The 14,510-nt window shown below is 47.2% G+C and overlaps 1 pseudogene; it reads right to left on the bottom strand.

Moving 5' to 3' along the window:
- The window catches only part of LOC109758514 (protein FAR1-RELATED SEQUENCE 5-like), a 91,752-nt pseudogene extending 78,401 nt beyond the window's left edge, over positions 1-13,351 (bottom strand).
- Between the last annotated feature and the right edge of the window lie 1,159 nt (positions 13,352-14,510).

The raw sequence follows: 14,510 nt of genomic DNA, 5'->3' as shown, positions 1-14,510 counted from the left end.
CTACTGGCCTGACGTATCAGGGTATGGAGCAAGCAATGGCAACATTCTGCACCGAGGTTTCGTCCGTGTCATACTGCCCGGAGAATGAACGTGTGCAAGGTCACCATCCTCTGTGGCCCGGTTTACATTAACACGCCCGTCCGCGCCGGCTTACAGCGCCGCGGCCGACTCATGTGTTGCCTGGGCGAATCAGGACATTTGTTCACTACGTCAAAACAAACATGGTTGACTCGCTCGCGCCGGTTTACAGCGCCGCAGCCGGTTCATCTATTTGAGCTGCCTCTGATGTGGCGGTCGTCTTTTCCATCCGTCTATTGCGGCCTGGTCTACATCGACACACCAGGACTGCATCTGTCTGCATGAACGAATTATTGAATATGAGCAAGTCACTACTTGGGAAGCCCGGTTTTCTTCCAACAGTTTGGAGGAAAATTGTCATGTGTTATCAGCCGCCGTCGGCACTGGACGGCTCAATGGGCAGGCGCGCAAGTCGCCGCCACTACAGTTTGGTTAACTTCAAAACATCCAGTTGGAAGGAACCATTGGCCGAGTTGCTGACACGGCTCATACGGGATCATTTATAACCCGCCGCAGTCACCTCAACCTTCTGTGGATACACATCGTGCTATCAACACCAATGATATACAAGTTATGCCGGTTTATATCACGGTTAAATATGGAGAATCTCAAGCCAACTCCTCGAGTCATCTTGAGACTCGGGGGCTACAGTGACATGACTCGGGAACCCCGGGTCGTTGGAGGGAATGATAGCTCGGTTCCGGAGGCTGCTACCATATTGATGAAAATTTAAAGGCAGTCAGAAAATTGCTGGTTCAAAATAAAGATTCTGGTTTAAAATCCGGTTCAAGAGATATCTCTCTCCCGCAAAGTTTTGAAGCTTTCAAATCCGGTTCAAACATCCGGCTCAAGGTAAATTTATATCTTATAAAGCTTTGAAGCTCTCAATATCCGGTTTAAAAATTTCCGGTTCAAAAAGATGTTGTCTCTCGCAAAGTTTGAGGTCTCGGGAAAAATTAAAGGGACCAAAGAGAGTCTGTTACAAAGCACAACTCAAATATAGGTACCCTGCTTTAATGACCATTGGGAGCCGATCGTATTCGAATTTAGCTTAACCCTTTTGTGTGACCCTGATCGTATTTCAAATCAGAGTCGTTAAATATTCTCATGATCACTAGGGGGCTTCCTGTTCAAACATAGGTCGTATTCGAACCAAAGAGAACATAGCTGTCGAGATCCTTTTGATCGGCACACTGCCGAGCTCATTGGGGAGTTTCTTGGTCATATTTGAACCATAGCTCAACCCCTTTGGGAACCGACGTGGATCGTATTCGAATCAGCGTCGTTAAACAACTCTCAAGGTCATTTGGGGGCTTCCTGTTCAAACATAGGTCGTATTCGAACCAAAGAGAACATAGCTGTCGGTACCCTCTTGATCGGCAACGCCAAAGCCACTGGGGGCTATATGATCGTATTCGAATCTTAGCTTAACCCCTTTGGGACGGTTTTCTGATCGGATTCGAATCAGAAGCCTCAAAATTTTTGAAGTCTCTTTTTGCAAACAGTTTTCGGATTTTATTTGAAGCTCTTTTGATCATATCTAAAGTGTATATGAGTGGTTGCTATTTAACCCAGCTTGATTTTTGATGATAAGTCGCCTGCTTATGACAATCATCATCTATGTGGAAGCATTGGCTTCTAAGGATTGGGTTATCACACTTACTGCACAGGTATCATAAGCCGGCAGTACAATTCAATATCACAGGTATGATATTGTTTATACATGATTATGTTTAAACCGGCCCTAGCTATGGACTTTAAGCCGCCGGTATGTTTTGAATTGCGCCATTGGAATCATGCGCGTATCAAAGATTAGGTTATCACCCTTATTGTGCAGGTCATATAAACCGACAAATGCAAATTCAATATCACAAGTATGATATTATTGTTATGTTACAAAGTTATGATTCATAACAGGCTTATCTGTGACTCCTTTTTTACACATCCGTGGTCATATGTAAGATATTATGACCCGCCCTGCGGTAAACCGCCAAGGTTTCTTGTGATCTACTTGTGTGCAGGATAAGACTACATTTGGGTAGTTACCCGCCCTGGCTTTTGACATTAAGTCGCCAGGGCGTATGTTGTTTAAACTCTGTGCAGGATTTGCAGAACTATGACTTATATAAATGTTTAAGTCCAAGCCCATCATCGAAAGATGGAAATTGGTGTCTCAAAAGGGTTATCAATTCTTGATTTTCTCAAAGGCTATAAGCCGCCGGGTTGTACAAATTCCGGCTTACAATGGAGGCGTATTAAATTGCCATCGGCCAAGAGCCGTCGGGTATTTAAACTCCAGATTTACTTATCAACATATGAGGTATTCAAAGTCGCTTTGGTGCAATGGCTATTATTTTATCAATGGATATGATTTACTCTACAATGGAAAGAATAGTCCCGAGTCGCTGCAGGCTTACGACCCGGCACTTGGGGCCTACATTATTCAAATTGATATTACATCGAATATGCAAGTCCCATGTTACTGCCAGCATGTACCATGGCACTTGGGGGCTAATGCAAAGTCATTTTTGCTCAACTTATTGAAGACCCGACTCATCACATTCTAAATGAGCCGGCCCTTGGGGGCTACCAATTGCTCCTGGCAACAATTCAAGACAATTCTAGGATGACCCGGCTACACTACTATGACTATAGCCGACTCATGCGGACTACACAACTGGATTTTATTTAAAGCCATGGTGATAAGTCCCGGCTTATTCATGCTGATTAAACCGGCCCTTGGGGGCTACAGGTAATATGGATATAAGGGAGAAATATCTTCAAATTCTCAGTTTTGAGTAAATCAGATTGACCTGGTGTCTGCAAAAATCATAAACCGGCGTCGGCGACAATTATGACTTGGCATCATCTATTTATAACCCGGCAATTTTGGTACTCATAAACCGGCAAGTTCTATATCTTTAAGCCGGCTGAATATAAGTTAAATTTTTCAAGACCAATATTTTTGTCAAGTCAGAGCATTAAAAGCCGACTCAAGTGGATTATCTCTTACAATATTTCTCAACAAGAGACCAATATCAGCAAATGGACTCTGAAGCTGGCCTATTGACTCGGATTTTCCAGGAGAAAATGTCAAGGACTTAAGGATGATCAGGTGCCGGCTTACAGGAATATTTAACCCGGGGCACAACTTGTCAAATTGTTTCTTGTGTTTATATTGCAGATTAGTTTAACATGGATGAATCCAAATCAAACTGGGGGCTAATGTCAGGGATATACCCTGCGGTATGACCCGGCCGGAAGTATGACCCGGCCGGACTTGGCGCTTCACCGTGACCCGCCAGAAGACTGGCGACTCACGGGTCTGACGGCGCACTATCAGACGACTCACGAGCCGGACGACTCCCGGATGACCCCAACGGCGGGTCAGATAAAAGACTAGGCCCAAGGCCCAGAAGGCCGGCTCATGTGATGATGGGCCGGCTTAAGAAGAAAGGGATGACTAATATTTCCTTTACAAGGAAGCAAGACCCGGACTTGTAATTAACTTCTAAGAGAAGATAGACTAGTCCTAGTCCTACTAGGACTCCACATGTAACCCGCCCTTCTAACTTATATAAGGAGGGGCAGGGCTCCCCAAAGAGGGACAAGCAACAAGAAACGATCTCTAGGGCTAGACACCGAGAGCCGGTTCCCGGCGACTCTCTCATGAGCATAATGAGACTTAGCCTCAAACAGCACGTAGGGTTGTTACCGGATGATGTTTCCCGGGGCCCGAAGCTGTCTAAACCCTTGTCTTGTGCGTTGATCCGCCTTGCGTCTCTCATCCCAATCAACCCCTCTCAAGCTACTACATAGATGCGCTGGCCTCACGACTAAGTCCTTACACCTAGGACATCTGACGTGTCAATTCCACGACAGGCACACCGTTTCGCTGAGGTGTTTCAGGCGGCGTGAGTTGTGAAACGATTCCACATTTCCTTAAGTGCGTACCAAATTCGTGACTTAAATATTCTCCACCACGATCTGATCGTAAGAACTTTATTTTCCTGTCACATTGATTCTCAACCTCACTCTGAAATTCCTTGAACTTTTCAAAGGTTTCAGACTTGTGTTTCATTAGGTAGACATACCATATCTACTTAAGTCATCAGTGAGAGTGAGAACATAACGATATCCTCCACGAGCCTCAACACTCATTGGACCGCACACATCGGTATGTATGATTTCCAATAAGTTGGTTGCTCGCTCCATTGTTCCGGAGAACGGAGTCTTGGTCATCTTACCCATGAGGCATGGTTCGCACGTGTCAAATGATTCGTAATCAAGAGACTCCAAAAGTCCATCTGCATGGAGCTTCTTCATGCGCTTGACACCAATGTGACCAAGGCGGCAGTGCCACAAGTATGTAGGACTATCGTTATCAACTTTACATCTTTTGGTATTCACACTATGGATATGTGTAACATCACGTTCGAGATTCATTAAGAATAAACCATTGACCAGCGGGGCATGACCATAAAACATATCTCTCATATAAATAGAACAACCATTATTCTCGGATTTAAATGAGTAGCCATCTCGCATTAAACGAGATCCAGATACAATGTTCATGCTCAAAGCTGGCACTAAATAACAATTATTGAGGTTTAAAACTAATCCCGTAGGTAAATGTAGAGGCAGCATGCCGACGGCGATCACATCGACCTTGGAACCATTCCCGACGCGCATCGTCACCTCGTCCTTCGCCAGTCTCCGCTTATTCCGCAGCTCTTGTTTTGAGTTACAAATATGAGCAATCGCACCGGTATCAAATACCCAGGAGCTACTACGAGTACTGGTAAGGTACACATCAATTACATGTATATCACATATACCTTTGGTGTTGCCGGCCTTCTTGTCCGCTAAGTATTTGGGGCAGTTCCGCTTCCAGTGACCACTTCCCTTGCAATAAAAGCACTCAGTCTCAGGCTTGGGTCCATTCTTTCACTTCTTCCCGGCAACTGGCTTACCGGGCGCGGCAACTCCCTTGCCGTCCTTCTTGAAGTTCGTCTTGCCCTTGCCTTTCTTGAACTTAGTGGTTTTATTCACCATCAACACTTGATGTTCCTTTTTGATCTCCACCTCCGCTGATTTCAGCATTGAATATACCTCAGGAATGGTCTTTTCCATCACCTGCATATTGAAGTTCATCACAAAGCTCTTGTAGCTCAGTGGAAGGGACTGAAGGATTCTGTCAATGACCGCGTCATCCGGAAGATTAACTCCCAGCTGAGACAAGCGGTTGTGCAACCCAGACATTCTGAGTATGTGCTCACTAACAGAACTATTTTCCTCCATTTTACAGCTGAAGAACTTGTCGGAGACTTCATATCTCTCGACCCGGGCATGAGCTTGGAAAACCATTTTCAGCTCTTCGAACATCTCATATGCTCCATGTTTCTCAAAACGCTTTTGGAGCCCCGGTTCTAAGCTGTAAAGCATGCCGCATTGAACGAGGGAGTAATCATCAGCACGTGATTGCCAAGCGTTCATAACGTCTTGGTTCTCTTGGATGGGTGCTTCACCTAGCGGTGCTTCTAAGACATAATCTTTCTTGGCAGCTATGAGGATGATCCTCAGGTTCCGGACCCAGTCCGTATAGTGGCTGCCATCATCTTTCAGCTTGGTTTTCTCTAGGAACGCGTTGAAGTTGAGGACAACGTGGGCCATTTGATCTACAAGACATATTGTAAAGGTTTTAGAATAAGTTCATGATAATTAAGTTCATCTAAACAAATTATTCAATGAACTCCCACTCAGATAGACATCCCTCTAGTCATCTAAGTGAAACATGATCCGAGTTAACTAGGCCGTGTCCGATCATCACGTGAGACGGACTAGTCAAGATCGGTGAACATCTCCATGTTGATCGTATCTTCTATACGACTCATGCTCGACCTTTCGGTCTTCCGTGTTCCGAGGCCATGTCTGTACATGCTAGGCTCGTCAAGTCAACCTAAGTGTATTGGGTGTGTTCCGAGGCCATGTCTGTACATGCTAGGCTCGTCAACACCCATTGTATGCGAACGTTAGAATCTATCACACCCGATCATCACGTGGTGCTTCGAAACAACGAACCTTTGCAACGGTGCACAGTTAGGGGGAACACTTTCTTGAAATTATTATAAGGGATCATCTTACTTACTACCGTCGTTCTAAGCAAATAAGATGCAAAACATGATAAACATCACATGTAATCAAATAGTGACATGATATGACCAATATCATTTTGCTCCTTTGATCTCCATCTTCGGGGCGCCATGATCATCTTCGTCACCGGCATGACACCATGATCTCCATCATCATGATCTCCATCATCGTGTCTTCATGAAGTTGTCATGCCAACGATTACTTCTACTTCTATGGCTAACGCGTTTAGCAATAAAGTAAAGTAATTTACATGGCGTTATTCAATGACACGCAGGTCATACAAAAATAAAGACAACTCCTATGGCTCCTGCCGGTTGTCATACTCATCGACATGCAAGTCGTGATTCCTATTACAAGAATATGATCAATATCATACATCACATATATCATTCATCACATCTTCTGGCCATATCACATCACAAGGCACATGCTGCAAAAACAAGTTAGACGTCCTCTAATTGTTGTTGCAAGTTTTTACGTGGCTTCTATAGGTTTCTAGCAAGAACGTTTCTTACCTACGTAAAACCACAATGTGATATGCCAATTTCTATTTACCCTTCATAAGGACCCTTTTCATCGAATCCATTCCGACTAAAGTGGGAGACACAGACACTTGCTAGCCACCTTATGCAACTAGTGCATGTCAGTCGATGGAACCTGTCTCACGTAAGCGTACGTGTAAGGTCGGTCCAGGCCGTTTCATCCCACAATACCGCCGAAACAAGATAAGACTAGTAGTGGCAAGAAAAATTGACAACATCTACGCCCACAACTGCTTTGTGTTCTACTCGTGCACAGTAACTACGCATAGGCCTAGCTCATGATGCCACTGTTGGGGATCGTTGCAGAATTTTAAAATTTTCTACGCATCACCAGGATCCATCTATGGAGTATACTAGCAACGAGAGGGAAGGAGTGCCTCTACATACCCTTGTAGATCGCGAGCGGAAGCGTTCAAGTGAACGGGGTTGATGGAGTCGTACTTGTCGTGATCCAAATCACTGATGACCGAGCGCCGAAGGGACGGCACCTCCGCGTTCAACACACGTACGGAGCAGCGACGTCTCCTCCTTCTTGATCCAGCAAGGGGGAAGGAAAGGTTGATGGAGATCCAGCAGCACGACGGCGTGGTGGTGGAAGTAGCGGGGATCCCGGCAGGGCTTCGCCAAGCGCAAGCGGGAGGGAGAGGTGTTGCAGGGGGAGAGGGAGGCGCCAGGGGCTGTGGTGCTGCTGCCCTCCCTCCCCCCACTATTTCTAGGGGCCCTGGGGGGGCGCCGGCCACCCTGGAGATCCAATCTGAGGGGGGGCGGCGGCCAAGGGGGTGGCTTGCCCCCCAAGGCAAGTGGGATGCCCCCACCCCTAGGGTTTCCAACCCTAGGCGCAGGGGGAGGCCCAAGGGGGGGCGCCCCAGCCCACTAAGGGCTGGTTCCCTTCCCACTTCAGCCCATGGGGCCCTCCGGGATAGGTGGCCCCACCCGGTGGACCCCCGGGACCCTTCCGGTGGTCCCGGTACAATACCGATAACCCCCGAAACTTTCCCGGTGGCCGAAACTGGACTTCCTATATATAATTCTTCACCTCCGGACCATTCCGGAACTCCTCGTGACGTCCGGGATCTCATCCGAGACTCCGAACATCTTTCGGATTTCCGCATACTAATATCTCTACAACCCTAGCGTCACCGAACCTTAAGTGTGTAGACCCTACGGGTTCGGGAGACATGCAGACATGACCGAGACGCCTCTCCGGTCAATAACCAACAGCGGGATCTGGATACCCATGTTGGCTCCCACATGTTCCACGATGATCTCATCGGATGAACCACGATGTCGTGGATTCAATCAATCCCGTATACAATTCCCTTTGTCAATCGGTATGTTACTTGCCCGAGATTCGATCGTCGGTATCCCAATACCTTGTTCAATCTCGTTACCGGCAAGTCTCTTTACTCGTACCGCAATGCATGATCCCGTGGCTAACTCCTTAGTCACATTGAGCTCATTATGATGATGCATTACCGAGTGGGCCCAGAGATACCTCTCCGTCATACGGAGTGACAAATCCCAGTCTCGATCCGTGCCAACCCAACAGACACTTTCGAAGATACCCGTAGTGTACCTTTATAGTCACTCAGTTACGTTGTGATGTTTGGTACACCCAAAGCACTCCTACGGTATCCGGGGGTTGCACGATCTCATGGTCTAAGGAAATGATACTTGACATTGGAAAAGCTCTAGCAAACGAACTACACGATCTTTTGTGCTATGCTTAGGATTGGGTCTTGTCCATCACATCATTCTCCTAATGATGTGATCCCGTTATCAATGACATCCAATGTCCATAGTCAGGAAACCATGACTATCTGTTGATCAACGAGCTAGTCAACTAGAGGCTTACTAGGGACACGTTGTGGTCTATGTATTCACACATGTATTACGATTTCCGGATAATACAATTATAGCATGAACAATAGACAATTATCATGAACAAAAAAATATAATAATAACCATTTATTATTGCCTCTAGGGCATATTTCCAACACATCCTCCTTTTGAAAAAAATTGTGGGATGAGTAACAATTTGGTCAAGTTGGTACCTAGGCACAAGGACATGGAGTGATTCCAGGAGTTGTCCGTGGAGTTAGTGGCCTGAGTTGTGTGGCAGGTTTTCCCAATCTGTGTGTATAAATAAGTTGCATCAGTTAATGAGAAGACAGCAGGCCGTGAGGGCACAGCAAAAATGTAGCGCATGTGGTGTCACCGGGAGTAAAAAGGCAGAGCGATTTTTCTCAACGGTCAGGTGTGTGTACGTATGGGTTTTTGTGTTTTTTTTCCATCGTGTGTGTCCTGATGTTCATTGGGGTGTTCTTGAGAGAAGAATATAGAAACCACAAGAGAGTTGTGCGAGGGAGAAGAAGAGGGGTGCTTTGAGAGGCGGCGACAACAGTTTTATTATAGTGTAACCATATCTTCTTGTCCCTCCTGGTGAATGTGTTCATCAAACAAATGTGTCCCAGTTGGGTTTGAATGTCTGAGTAGATGTTTGAATAGAAGTTTGTAAACGGTAGGTAAGGGTGGTTACTTCCAACAATCTTGTTAGCAAGCTAAGTTGGATTGTGTAAACAATGCATAACATGATCATATTCTAAAAAAAAGGGGACAATTGCATTTTTGCCCCAGCTAGTCACGGGTTTTGCCCTTACTTTTCGACCCTGCTCAGTTTTGCCCTTAGATTTTCCCCCGAGGTCGCCCAAATGCCCTTTGACCGTTTGACCAATACTTTGAAAATTCGTAAAAAAATCATATGAACTCAGATAAATGCAAAATAAGGTATCAAAATGTTCAGATAAACATTACCTTTACGTGCAGGTCATTTGCATTCAGGATAAAAGCAGGGTTTTAACTACCCGAGGTTATTAATGTTGTTAACATAATTAAAAATAAAAAGGTATAAACAATATACTTTTCATGAATAAAACTTATGCAAATGTAGGCGATGTTTTCTGAATATCCTGATATCTTATTTGCATTTTTTTTGTTCATATCAACTAATTATGAATGTTCAAACAACTTTAAACATTATTTTGAAACTTCATCACAAGTTGAGATGAACTCAAAAAAATGCAAATAAGATATCACGATGTTCAGAAAACGTCACCTACATTTGCATGTAATTTTTATTCATGAAAAAGCATTGTTTATACCTTTTTATTTTTAATAATGTTAATAACATTAATAACCTCGAGTAGGTCAAACGAGACTTTTTTCTTGAATGCAAATGACATGCACATAAAGGTAATGTTTATCTGAACATTTTGATATCTTATTTGCATTTTGCTGAGTTCATATGAATTTGTTACGAATTTTCCAAGTATTGGTCAAATGGTCAAAGGGCATTCGAGTGACCTCGGAGGCAAATCTAAGGGCCAAACTGAGCAGTCAAAAAGTACGGGCAAAACCCGTGGGTACGTTCCAACTAGGGGTAAAAATGCATTTGTCCCAAAAAAAAGGTTTCAAAATGCATTTGATATTTCCGTGTTTTAGCTGTTTGTATATTCTGGTAACTGTAGTAATATGAGAAGTGTCCAGCAAAGAAGGCTGGCAGATGCAAACTTATGTCGTTACAACATACTTATGGGGTACATATATTGTGGTTCAGATCGAGATCTCAATGAAACTATTGTGTAGTCAGATGTGATATCAATGCTGCGTTCATTCTGGTATATGGTTTCTTATAGACCTCCGCAAAACTCTCATTAGCAAGGCTCTTAGAACCAGATCACAAGTTCACAATATTTTTCGAAAAGGAGGTTGACCCCCGGCCTCTGCATCAAGGGATACATACGGCCACTTTATTAATAAATAAAAGATTCCACGGAAGCTCCAAACCACAGTAATGAAAAAGCTCACAAAGAGCGAAAAAAGACATGGGAAAGCCACAACCGGCTTCGTAAAGATAAACATGATACTAAACTATCCTATTACATGACCGCCAGCCAAACCGGTTGAAGATGACCCGAGCTACCATCTCCTAACGGGTAGACGCAGTAACCAAACGCTCCTTGGCCATCGTCGGAGTGAGTAGCGACCACGTACGGATTAACGTAGTGGCTCGAAAGATGACCTGCAAAAAGTGAATATATATTATTCTGTTAAAAACTAAATCGTTTCTGCAGTTCCAAATAGTCCATAATAAAGCATACTTCTACACGGATATGTTTTGCTATTTCTGTGTCAACTCCATTTAGCCACGTCAAAATGAGGGTTTGTAGTTCACAATAGTCTCAGCTCAACGAAAAACAGCAAAAACTGTCAAAATGAGGGTTTGTAACTGCATAGAAACACCTCCTAGCTATTCAAGGCACGGGACGGGTCAGAATCATCAAGCTGAACTAGACAATAATGGAGGTGCACAAAGACACTCCGCAAAAAGGTTGGTAAGTTCCAGCGACTGCTGAAGCTCAGCCTCCGTCCACCTTCGAGAATGGCGCGTGAAGAGCAGGAAATGCGAGGGAGCTCTCCTCCGACGCTCCATATCATCTTGGCCTAGAAAAGCACTCTGTGTGCATATTGGTCGACAGCCACCTGTGAACAAAGGTCTACTCTTGGCAATGCGCTGATGTTGAGTTTTCAGATGTTATTGCAACATCCCGATGCCTCACATGCCTGAGTGATAGAGTAGCAACATAGCACTTGCACGGGGAGAGTTGAGAACATAGATGGTGTTGCGGGAGTCAGGAGAGGTATATATAGGAAACAATCTGGAATAAATTACATGTAGAGGAATTCAGACTACCAACTAACATCAAACCATAAGGTATAGATGGCAAGGAATTCTCCGGACATAAGGTAGGTGAATTGGATACAAAGCAAAACCATTCGACACTTTGGTAGCTAGCTTATCCTAGCTTTCCTCGACAATCTCAGATTAATAGTTATGACTTTTGAAACATTTAACTGGAAAGGTTGTTTAACACGAGAAAAATCTAATTGCACTCCGGGAGAAGGGAAGAGAAGGAGTATGGATTTCTCTCATGCGTCGGGGAAAAGAAAATGTGAGCGTGCCAGTGTACCGTGGTACACAAAGAAGTATAGGAAACAAGAATTTCATTAATCTAATCGGATAAACAAAATTACACGATCCCATAAAAAATGCACTCCGTGGCCTACTAGCGCGGCTAGCCTGACTATGGTGATGCGCGGTCTCCTGGTTCCCGGGGTCTCGGAAGGCTCCCGGTTAATTACTCCCGGGGGTTGCTCCAGAGACCTCCGATTAGGCCATGTTGTCGTCTTCGTCATCTTCGTCGTCTTCGCTTCGCATTCTCCATGCATGATGATGATGGTGTGTGTGTGTAGTGTGAGCAGCGTCAAAGCCCGTGTCCTCGTCCGTACACGTGCCGCTTAAAACATGGCTTTGTGCTGCCAAGTTCGCCGTCGCCGTCGCGCCTCGTCAGTCTTGACAGCGTTGATGTAGTCGATGCTGAAGTTGCATGGATCCTATTCAGCTCGGACTTCTTGACAATTAGTAGCGGCTTCGTCGGGGTATGCAAGGGGTTCGCCTCGCGGGAGTATTTCTTGGTGGAGACTGGTGTTGGTGGAAAACCAACACACGCTCATATCCGCATAGCCGGTGTGGTTGGCGACTCGTCTCGGCTAGACGCCGAGTTTACGGAGGTCCGCCAAGACAAGGGCGCCGCCTCACGGGGCCACCATAAGATGTTGGTGAAGTTGCGTCACGTTCCCGCCATGGCGCCTCATGTTCATGGGCTTCAGGACGTAGACAACGCCCGGTGGTGGTGCCTCGACTCGACTAGACGCTTAGTTTACGGCGGTCCAAGACAAAGGCACCGCCTCACTAGGCCAAGGTAAGATCTTGGTGAAGTCGCATCACCTTTCCACCGTCGTGCCTCATCATCATGGGCTCCAGGTTGCGAATAGCATCATGCACCACCGTCTTCTCCCCTGGGTCATGGATAACACCGTGTAGCTCTTCACCGTGTTGCGGGCAGCACTAGGGTGTGCGTCATCTTTGTGGCTCTGGGTAGCGGGCTCCGTCTTGATGAGGTAGACATCAGTGGTGTCATCCCGCGAGCTTCACGTCTCCGTCCTCTGAGGCAGCAGCTTCATGATGTTGATGATGGACGTTGTCCTGACGAGCTCCATGTCGCCATGCACCGCGGCACGGCGGCGGCATCCTCGCGAGCTCCACGCATCCGTCCTCCATGGCGCCGGCTTGATGAAGAAGATGACGTGCGTCGTCCTAGCGAGCTTGGTGTCGCCATACTTCGCGGCACGCGGCGACATTACCGCGAGCTCCACGCCTCCATCCTCCGCGGCACCGGCTTGATGATGTTGATAATGAGCGTCGTCCTGGCAAGCTCCGTGTCACCATCCACCATGGCACGGCGGCGGCATCCTTGCGAGCTCCACACCTCCGTCCTCCATGGCGTGGCTTGATGAAGAAGACGACGGGTGGCGTCCTAGCGAGCTCCGTGTTGCCACCCCCGCAGCACGCGAGGCATACCTGCGACCTCCATGCCTCCGTCCTCCGGCTCCAGTTTGACGAAGTAGATGTTGACAGCATCCCTACTAGGTGCCACGCCTCCGTTCTCCGGCTCCATCATGACGAAGTAGACGGCGGGCGTCCTCCTTGTGAGCTCCACGCCACGATCCTCCGCGGCACCAGGTAGAGGGTGTTGGTGACCAGCGTCGTCTTAGCAAACTCTGCGCCTCCATCCTCCATGGCACAACGGCACCATCCTCGCGAGCTCCTTGCCTCCGTCCTCTGTGGCTCCGGCTTGATGACGAAGGTGACGGGCATCGTCCTGGCGAGCTCCATGTCGCCATTCGCGACACTGGGTTGATGAAGAAGACGATGTACATCGTCTTGACGAGCTCCGTGTCGCCATCCTCCGTGACAAGGCGGCCCTGCGAGCACCACGCCTCCATCCTTCGGCACGCTCCAACTTGATGATGAAGGCGACGGGCGTCATCCTTGCGAACTCCACATCATGATCCTCCGCGGCACCGGGTTGATGATGTTGGCGATGGGCCTGGTGGTGTCGATGTAGTTTCCTGGTCCGGCGGCATCGTCCACCGTCTCCATTGCGTAGAAGAGCGTCGCTTCATCCGCGGCCACTTTCGCCGGGCGCGTTGTCCACCGCCTCGACAGCACCAGGTACAAGAAGAGCGCCCCTACGTCCATGGCCACTGGGCGTGTTGTCCGCCGCCTCAACCGCTCCTAGTACGGTAAAAGTGTTGCATGGTCCGCGGCCATCTTTGCTGCGCTGCTTTGTGAAGGACATTCTGCAAAATAGATGATAACACACAGAAAAAGAAAGATTATTGCGGCGCCGTTGCAGGTGGTGCATGCGCTCTCAATGCTCGGTTTCCCGCTTGGAGCAGGTGCTCCCATCTGTACGTTGCGGCTGCCGCGTCGCTGCTCGGCGCACGTGGTGGCGGCGCGTCCTCTTCTCCACGACACTGCCGCCAGGGCACGCATTTTGCCTCAGCGAGATGTGTTACTCCTATGTTGGCTGCGTTGGTTGCTTGGACGCCGCCGCCACGGGCACGCCTCCTTCTCCCGTGCCTCTGTCTCCCCTTCTCCTAGTGCCTTGGCTGGCTAGCTTATATAGGCTGTGTTGTTGGACGGGTAGGGTTGCACCGTCCTAATAATATTTCCTTCTAGGATGACCATAACTGCCACACATGTGGATGTTAAGGGGTTTGCCCACACGTTTTGTGTGGTGCCTAAAAGGACCAGCCCACACGCCTACGTGT

The sequence above is a fragment of the Aegilops tauschii genome, chromosome 5 (assembly GCF_002575655.3).
Source record: "Aegilops tauschii subsp. strangulata cultivar AL8/78 chromosome 5, Aet v6.0, whole genome shotgun sequence".
NCBI lineage: Eukaryota > Viridiplantae > Streptophyta > Magnoliopsida > Poales > Poaceae > Aegilops > Aegilops tauschii.
The sequence above is the reverse complement of the archived record's forward strand: the minus strand, read 5'-3'. Positions and strand labels throughout refer to the sequence as shown.